Source organism: Malania oleifera, chromosome 3 (genome assembly GCF_029873635.1).
Source record: "Malania oleifera isolate guangnan ecotype guangnan chromosome 3, ASM2987363v1, whole genome shotgun sequence".
Lineage (NCBI taxonomy): Eukaryota > Viridiplantae > Streptophyta > Magnoliopsida > Santalales > Ximeniaceae > Malania > Malania oleifera.
In genome coordinates this window covers 36,686,363-36,696,656 of record NC_080419.1, presented here as the reverse complement: position 1 = coordinate 36,696,656, position 10,294 = coordinate 36,686,363, and positions in this window count along the sequence as shown.

Below are 10,294 nucleotides of genomic sequence, written 5' to 3'. Positions count from 1 at the left end.
ACACTCTACATAAGATGTGTGGTAGCACTAAAATAAACGTAAACGTAAACGTAAACATACAGCTATGGTACCATGCTTCATAAAACTAAACTAAGTTATCTGGGTTATGATAACATATTATACATTTCATGATATTGAACGTAGCAGTTTCATATTTCAAGGTAAACATAATGTAAACATATTTCATAATTTCTTACATATCATACATAATCACGGCGTCAATGTCGGCATAATTCATAACGTAAAAATCACAGCATTTATATTGGTATAATTCATAACGTAAAAATCACGGCATTTATGCCAGCATAATTCATAACTTAATAATTGTAATAACTCTAAAATTAAAACTAATTAAATAATTAGGAAATATAATAAATAAAATGGATTTATGGATAATAGGAAAAAAAAAAAGGAAAGATTTCAGAGGAAGGAATGGCAGGCCTCGTCGACGAATGTTCTGTCTTCATCGATGAGTGTCCTTCTATAGATCGTCGACGAATTTCGTTCCTTGTCGACGAAGGAATCCCAAGAGAGTAAATTTGAAACTCTGAATTTCGTCAACGAATGTATCTTCTCGTCGACAAAGTCTCTTCAGTGATTCGTCGACGAACCCATGTGTCTCATCGACGAAATCCTGCCTATAAATAAAGTTTTTCTTCATTTCAACGAGAAAATTCGGGATTCTTCTTTCTCTCCCTTTAAAAAAAGGACCCCCAGCCTTTTATCTTCGATTTCAAACTCAATTTGACCCGATTTGATGATTCGGAACCACCACGAGGTTCGTAGGATCGTTCTCTGTAAGGCTGTAGAAGCTGATCGTTGGTTTGAGAGGTTTGGGAAACATCCCAAAATCAGGATAAGTGAGTTATTTTGAAATTTTCTTAACGAATATTGCTATTTAGAGCCTAAGAAGTATTAAATAAGTATTTTTCTTAAGATTTTAGTCAGTTGGGGTTTATTTAATTAAATTAAAATTTTTGATTTAGGGTCCAAGTGACTTCGTGGGTATCAATTCGGGGATGGTGCCCTGAAACTCCAAATTGAAAATATACTCCAACTAAGTTATAGAGAATCTCCCCACGAACCTTATGGCGGTTCCTGATCGTCAATTTGGGCTATAGCGAAACCAAAATCGAAGAGAGAGAGAGAGATAGAGAGAGAGAGAGAGAGAGAGGAGAGAAAAAATATGCTTAAAAATGAGGGTTTCCATATTTATAGGCTAGCATTCATCGACGAGTTCAAGTGATTCGGTGATGAACCCATGAAGGCACTTCGTCGACAAGGAGGCTAGTTCGTCAACGAACCTAAAATTTCCTGAAATTCCCAAATGCTCGGTATCTTCTCGTCGACGAGACATGTGTACTTCGTTGACAAGTTCTATAGGGACATTCATTGACGAAGGTTCTGAGTTCGTTGATGAATCCTTGGTGTTCTCCCTTTTAAATTTCCTTCCTTTTTCTTATTCTTTTCCTCTCTTTCTTTTCTTTTCTTTTATTAATTTAATTTTTCCGAGTCTCAACATTAAAAATTAGTGTGAAATAAAGTGTGATTTAGGAATGTCTAATAAGACTGCTATAGTAAGAGATTTAGTAGATAAACTTATTTCTAAACTAATATAGGTGAGGTTTGAAATACCTTTCTACCCTTGGTTTAATCATTGGGAGGCACACACATAAAAATAAAACATATACAGATAATAAACAAATTCATAAAAATTTGAAAAAAAAAAAAAAAGTCTTTAAAACACTCCCAAGTATTCCAAAACTTTTTAGGAATTTTTCTAAAAAATTTTCTGCATTTTTTTGAGATTTTTAAATACTTTTTCTGTATTTTATCTATTTTTAGTATTTTTATTTTTCGTTATTTTATCCAAGTCAAAATAACTCAAATAATTTTATTTATTTTTATATTTAATATTTTTTCTATTTTTTACTAGTTTTATTAATTTTAAAATTTTAAATTTAATTAAAAATTACTTTTTAAATAAAAAAATGAACCGGCAGTTCGAAATGGGGCAAACCAGTTCAACTAGTTTGACCTGAGTCAACGTGTCAACTTAGGTTGACCCAATTGGGGAAAAGGTGGACACGTGTCAGCCTGCGGGGGTGACACATGGCACAGCTATTTAATATTTTTTTATTTGTTTTGAATTTTCTGCAACAAGGTGACGTTAGCATGACATCACCCCCCACCTGGCAGAATCCAGTTGGTTCTAGGAATTAAAAATGAATCACTGATTTGGCAATGATCTGGCCATCCAAAGAAAACACATATTAGATGACCAAGATTGCGTCATGCCACTCCCTAAACGTGTGGTCCTAAATACGCCACATGTCATCATTCGTATGACACGTGTCTCAATAATGTTGAAAAAAAGCGAAAAATTGTAGAAAACTTTTGGGTCTATTCTTACTCAATTTTGATCAATTTTCAATGATTTTTCTTATGTGATTTGTTTATATGTCTCATTTGATGCATAAATGCATGTTTTGCCTTTCTTTTCTTTTCTTTTTTTATGTGAGCGTTGTCTACATGCTTGTGTGTGTGTGCATACATGCTTGTGTGCATTTGTGCACTTTCCCCTATAAGAAAAATTTTAAAAATTGGAGATCTTTAATCATAAATTAACTCCTAAGGAGCCAAAATTCTAATCAAATCACTTTGTCTTTAGTGGTTCTTTTAGAATCTTTGAATTATGGTGCACACCTTACATATATTTTTGAATAAGTTGTGATTTTATTTACATGTTGTGAACTTGTTTTATTGTCATTACATATCTTGTTGAATTGTTGATTGAAAAACTGTATAAAGAATTTTCCTTTAAATCTCAAACACTACTGTTCGCTACAAATTTTGCACCCTTTGGACTTTGTAGGGTGATGAAAAATGGAAGAAGAAATAAAAGAAAATACAAACTACAAAACTATACTGTAGAATGTAAATTAAAATTTTACAGGTACAACATTTGATTTTTCCCCTAATTAATCCTCCTTTAAGTTTCCGTCGAGGCCTGTAGTAGCTTGATCTCTGACAGAGCGATCCTTGTCCAAGTCTTCACCTCTGCAGCCAAAACAATCTTATTGGCGATGCTTCAATCGTAAAGTTGGACTCTTCTCTTTGTTTTTGTTTTTGTTTTTTTTTTTTTTTTTTGAGTGAGGTGCTTTTCTCCTTTTATATATATATAATTAAAAAATTGGAGTAAGTGGGCTTGGAGGAGCTAATGTGTGGAATTTAGGGAATTTGGTGGGCAAATTTGCAAAGATGATGGAAACACTTCTTCTTTTTTTTACCGTTTGTGGATAAATAAATAAAAAAAGGGTTTGATTTTACCTTAGCAAAGTAGTTGGTTTATAAGGAGAATAATGGACGGGTGTGGGATAGTGGAGAGAGAGGAAATAAAAAGAAAAAGTGAGATGATGGGAGGGAGAGATGATTGATTCCCTTTTTCTGTTTTTTGACTTTGTACTCCCTTTTTTTTTTTTAGCAAGGCAGATGACTCCTTCGAGGAAATGGAGAGAGAGAGAGAGAGAGAAACTCTTTTTTTTTTTTCTTTCCTGCTCTACTTCAGGCAATTTAAAGCGACAGTCGTTCTTCTGGATAAGAATTTTTCTTCTTCTTCTTCTTGCCTTCTGTTTCATCTTCTCTCTCTCTCTCTCTCTCTCTCTCTCTCTCTCTTTCACCTTTTTCTTTTTTTTGTTTGATCACTCTTCTTCTTCTTTTTTTTTTTTTTTTGCTCTTTGTGTGTTGTGATGATTTGGCTTGGCAAGAGGCCTGAGTATTCATAGGCGAGATCCGATCTCACTGTAGTAACAGATCCGGCGAATTTTCAATTTTGACGAAGGCTTTCTCAACTTCGTCAATGGTGCTTTTGACGAAAGTTGCAGGTCCAGTGAATTTTTAGTTTTGGTGACGGCTTTCTCAACCTCGGTGGTGGTACTTTTGACAAAAGTTGCAAATCCGACGAATTTTCAATTTTGGCGATGATTTTCTAAACTTCAGTAGCGGTGCTTTTAACGAAAGTTGCAAATTCAGAAAATTTTCAATTTTAGTGATGGTTTTCTTAACTTTAGCAGCGTTACTTTTGACTAAAGTTACAGATCTAGAAAATTTTCAATTTTGGAGATGGTTTTCTTAACCTCGGTGGCAGTGCTTTTGACGAAAGTTGCAAATCTGGCGAATTTTTAATTTTTGCGACAGTTTTCTCAACTTCAGTGGTGGTGCTTTTGATGAAAGTTGCAGATCCGACACTGAGTGTGATTTTCCTTGAATTTGGTATCTTTGTATTTTTGTACTCCTAGAGGACGTATTTTTATACATACATATATATATATATATATATATATATTTCACTTATATTCCTACAAAGTGTATACATATTATATATATAAAGGTGAGAGAGAGAAGAAGAAGCAGAAGGCAAGAAAAAGAAAAATTCTTATCCAGAAGAACGGTTGTCGCTCCAGATTGCCTGAAGCAGAGCAAGAAAGAAAAAAAAATAATGAGTTTCTCTCTCTCTCTCTCTCTCTCCATTTCCCCAAAGGAGCCATCTGCCTTGCTAAAAAAAAGGGAGTTCAAATTAAAAAAAATAAAAAAAAAAAAAAAAAAAGAATCAATCATCTCTCCCTTCCATCAACTCATTTTTTTCTTTTTATTCCCTCTCTCTCCACTATCCCACACCCGTCCATTATTCTCTCTATGCACCAACCACTTTGTTAAGGAAAAATCAAGCTTTCTTTTTTTTTCTTTTTTTGATCCACCAACGGTAAAAAAAGAAGAAGAAGAAGAAGTGTTTCCATCATTTATGCAAATTTGCCCACCAAATTTTCTAAATTCCGTACATTAGCCCCTCCAAGCTCACTTATTCTAATTTTTTAATTATATGTATATGTATATATAAGGAGAAAAGCATCCCACTCAAAAAAAAAAAAAAAAAAAACAAAGAGAAGAGTCCAACTTCACAATCAAAACATCGCCTACAAAGATTATTTGGACCATAAAGGTAAAGACTTGGACATGAAGTTGGACTCTTCTCTTTGTTTGTTTGTTTTTTTTTTTTTTTTTTTAATGAAATGTTTTTCTCATTATATATATATATATAACTAAAGAATTAGAGTAAGTGGGCTTGGAGGAGCTAATGCGTGGAATTTAGAGAATTTGGTGGGCAAATTTGCAAAAATGATGGAAACACTTTCTTTTTTTTTTCTTTTTGGATTGTTGGTGGATAAAAAAAAAAAAGGAAGTTTAATTTTACCTTAGAAAAGTTATTGGTGTATAGGGAGAATAATGGACGGTTGTGGGAGAGTGGAGAGAGAGGGAATAAAAAGAGAAAGTGAGATGATGGGTGGGAGAGAGGATTGATTTCCTTTTTTTATTTTTTTGACTTTGAAGAGAGAGAGAAACTCTTTAAGTTTTTTTTTCTTTCTTGCTCTACTTCAGGCAATCCAAAGCAACAGTCTTTTTTTTTTTTTTTCATTTTATAAAGAAGGGCGGGACCTTCATTTATTTATTGATAAACCCTCACTTTTGGTAGAGGAATACCATGGTTACAAGATATTTAAAGGGAGAAACAAAAGACAAACCTTTAAAGGCCTCCCAAATAACAACACCAACATACAGCCAAAATAAGATTACAAACCAATCAAATCAAAACAAAACAAGGACCTACAAAACAAATATCATGCAACAAAACAAATAAAAGATAAATAACATAAATCATAGACCAAAACCAACAGAAAATCCGCTAAACATACCTCATATAAGTCATACCCATCTTCTCCAATTTATATAACCTATTGATAACTCTAGGGAGTTAACTACTATTTGTAAACAACATATTCCTCCCCATAGCACCTTGACGAGCCAAGGCATCTGCCACTTTATTTCCTTCTTTATATCAATGCTTTATCGAAAAGTCTGCTCCCTCCAAAAAACCAATCAGCTGCTCCCAAAAATCCCATAAATACCACAAGGAGCACCTACTTGTTCTTATCCAATTTACAACAATCTTCGAATCACATTCAATATAAATACTAGTATGGCCCAAATGTTTGCAAATCTTTATTCCATTTAACACAGTTCTCAATTCAGCTTCATTATTTGAACAAGAACCAAAATATTTTGAAAAACCAAACATAAAAGAACCTGTATGGTCTCTAAGGATGCCACCACCACCCACCGACCCTGGGTTCCCCAAACTGCTTCCGCCCAAATTTAGTTTCAACCTCCCTTGCCCCGGTTTTAGCCATCTCACACATTGCATAGTTTTACTTCTTTTACTCACAGTTTGCACTTCCAGATTCTGCAATATCCGAAAATCAGCATCCTTTAGCTGAGTCAATCCTGTCATGTTCCTGCTCAAAACCTCCACCCAATACTTAATGGACAGCCACACATCTGAACTATTCTCCAAAGCGACAGTCGTTCTTCTGGACAAGAATTTTTCTTCTTCTTCTTCTTGCCTTCGGCTTCTTCTTCTCTCTCTCCCTCGCCTTTTTTTTATGCTTGATCTCTCTCTCTCTCTTTTTTTTTTTTGCTCGTTGTGTGTTGTAATGATTTTGCATGGCAAGAGGCCTAAGTATTTATAGGCGAGATCCGATCTTGCCGTAGTTGCAGATGCAGCGAATTTTCAATTTTGGCGACAACTTTCTCAACTTCGGCAGCGTTGCTTTTGATGAAAGTTGCAAGTCCAACGAATTTTCAGTTTTGGCAACGACTTTCTTAACTCCTGTCACGATGCTTTTGACGAAAGTTGCAGATCCCGTGAATTTTCAATTTTTGCAACGATTTTCTCAACTTCAACAACGGTGCTTTTGACGAAAGTTGCAGATCCAACGAATTTTCAATTTTGGTGACGATTGTTTCAACTTCGGTAGCAGTGCTTTTGACAAAAGTTGCAGATCCGAAAAATTTTCAATTTTGGCGCTGATTTACTCAACTTCAGTGGCAGTGCTTTTGATGAAAGTTGTAGATCCGGTGCCGAGTGTGATTTTCCAAATTGCTATCTTTGTATTTTTGTACTCCTAGAGGGCATATTTATATATATATATATATATATATATATGTATTTTTGTCACTTAGATTCCTACAAAGTGTATGCATATTATATATTTATATATATATATATATATATATATATATATATATATCAGGTGAGAAATAGAAGAAGAAGCAGAAGGCAAGAAGAAGAAGAAAAATTCTTGTCTAGAAGAACGGTTGTCACTCCGGATTGTCTGAAGCAGAGCAAGAAAGAAAGAAAATAAAGAGTCTCTCTCTCTCTCTCTCTCTCTCTCTCTCTCTCTCTCCATTCCCCGAAAGAGTCATGTGTCTTACTAAAAAAAAATAGGAGTACAAAGTCAAAAAGAAAAAAAAAAGAAAAAAAAAAAAAGGAATCAATCATCTCTCCCTCTCATCATCTCACTTTTTCTTTTTATTCCCTCTCTCTCCACTATCCCACACCCATCCATTATTCTCCCTATACACCAACCACTTTGTTAGGCCAAAATCAAACTTTCTTTCTTTTATCCATCAACGGTTTAAAAAAAAAAAATGTTTCCATCATCTTTGTAAATTTGCCTACCAAATTCTCTAAATTTCACCCATACTCCCTCCAAGCCCACTTACTCCAATTCTTTAATTATATATATAAGGAGAAAAGCACCTCACTCAAAAAAAAAAAAAAAAAACAAAGAGAAGAGTTCAACTTCCTAATCAAAGCATCGCCTATAAGATTGTTTTGGACGCAAAGGTGAAGACTTGGACATGAAGTTGGACTCTTCTCTTTTTTTTTTTTTTTTTTTTGAGTGGGGTGCTTTTCTCCTTTTATATATATATATAATTAAAGAATTAGAGTAAGTGGACTTTGAGGGGCTAATGTGTGGAATTTAGGAAATTTGGTGGGCAAATTTGCAAAGATAATGGAAACACTTTTTTTTTTTTTTTTTTTACCATTGGTGGATAAAAAAAAAAAAAAAAGTTCGATTTTGTATTAGTAAAGTGGTTGGTGTATAGGAAAAATAATAGACAAGTGTGGGATGGTGGATAGAGAGGGAATAAAAAGAAAAAGTGAGATGATGGGAGGGGAAGATGATTGATTCCCTTTTTTTTTTTTTTTTGACTTTGAACTCCCTTTTTTTTAGCAAGGCAGATGACTCCTTCGGGGAAATGGAGAGAGAGAGAGAGAGAGAGACTTCTTCTTCTTCTTCTTTTTGTCTTTTGCTTCTTCTTCTCTCTCACACCTTTATATATATATAAGGAGAAATGCACCCCACTAAAAAATAAATAAATAAATAAAGAGAAGAGTCCAACTTCATGATCAAAGCATCACCTACAAGATTATTTTGGCCGTAGAGGTAAAGACTTGGACAAAAATCACTCCACCATTGATCAAGCTACTACAGCCCTCAACGGAAGCTCAAAGGAGGATTAATCAGAGAAAAAATCAAAGGTCGTACATGCAAAATTTTAATTTACATTCTATTGTATAATTTTGTAGTTTGTATTTTCTTTTATTTCTTTTTACATTTTTTGTCATCCTACAAAGTTCAAAGGGTGCGGAGATGTAGACGATGTTTTGATCGTGAAGTTGGACTCTTTTTTTTTTTTTTTGAAGTGGAGTGCTTTTCTTCTTATATATATATATAATTAAAGAATTGGAGTAAGTGGGCTTAGAGGGGCTAATGTGTGGAATTTAGGAAATTTAGTGGGCAAATTTGCAAAGATGATGGAAACATTTCTTCTTTTTCTTTTTTTTTTTAACCGTTGGGGGATAAAAAAAAAAGTTTGATTTTATCTTTATAAAGTGGTTGATGTATAGGGAGAATAATGGACAGGTGTGGGATAGTAGAGAGAGAGAGAATAAAAAGAAAAAAAAAATGTGAGATGATGAAAGGGAGAGATGATTGATTCCCTTTTTTTCTTTTTAACTTTGAACTCTCCATTTTTTTTAGCAAGTCAGATGGCTCCTTCGAGGAAATGGAGAGAGAGAGAGAGAGAAAAACTTTTTTTTTTCTTACGATTGCATCAATATAATCAAAGGCGTATATCTTTTGGTTCGCTACAAATCTCGCACCCTTTGGACTTTGTAGGGTGACAAAAAAATGCAAGAAGAAATAAAAGAAAATACAAACTACAAAATTACACTGTAGAATGTAAATTAAAATTTTGCAGGTACGACCTTTGGTTTTTCCTCTGATTAATCCTCCTTTGAGTTTCTGTCGAGGGCTGCAATAGCTTGATCTATGGCGGAGCGATTCTTATCCAAGTCTTCACCTCTGCAGCCAAAATAATCTTGTAGGTGATGCTTTGATCGTGAAGTTGGACTATTCTCTTTGTTTTTTGTTTTTTGTTTTTTTTAGTAGGGTCCTTTTCTCCTTATATATAATTAAAGAATTTGAGTAAGTGGACTTAGAGGGGCTAATGTGTGGAATTTAGGGAATTTGTTGGGCAAATTTGTAAAGATGATAGAAAAACTTCTTCTTCTTCTTCTTCTTTTTTGACTGTTGGTGGATAAAAAAAAAATTTGATTTTGCTTTAGTAAAGTGGATTGTTTATAGGGAGAATAATGGACGAGTGCGGGATAGTGGAGAGAGAGAAAATAAAAAGAAAAAATGAGATAATGGGAGGGAAAGATGATTGATTCCCTTTTTTCTTTTTTGACTTTGAACTCCCTTTTTTTTTTTTTAACAAGACAAATGGCTCCTTCAGAGAAATGGAGAGAGAGAGAGAGGGAGAGAGAGAGAGAGAGAGAGAGAGAGAGAGAGAGAGAGAGAGAGAGAGAGAAACTCTTTATTTTTTTTCTTTCTTGCCCTACTTCAGGCAATTCGGAGTGACAGTCGTTCTTCTGAATAAGAATTTTTCTTCTTCTTCTTCTTCTTCTTCTTCTTCTTCTTCTTCTTCTTCTTCTTGTCTTCTGCTTCTTCTTCTCTCTCACCTTTATATATATATAAGGAGAAAAACACCCAACTCAAAAAATAAAAAAACAAAGAGAAGAGTCTAACTTCACGATCAAAGCATTGCCTACAAGATTGTTTTGGTCGTAGAGGTGGAGACTTGGATAAGAATCGCTCCGCCAGAGATCAAGCTACTACAACCCTCGACGGAAACTCAAAGGAGGATTAATCAGAGGGAAAACCAAAGGTCGTACCTGTAAAATTTTAATTTACATTCTATTGTGTAATTTTGTAGCTTGTATTTTTTTTCTTTTTACTTTTTTTGTCACCCTACAAAGTCCAAAGGGTGCGAGATGTCGGCAATGCTTTGATCGTGAAGTTGGACTCTTTTTTTTTTAAGTGGGGTG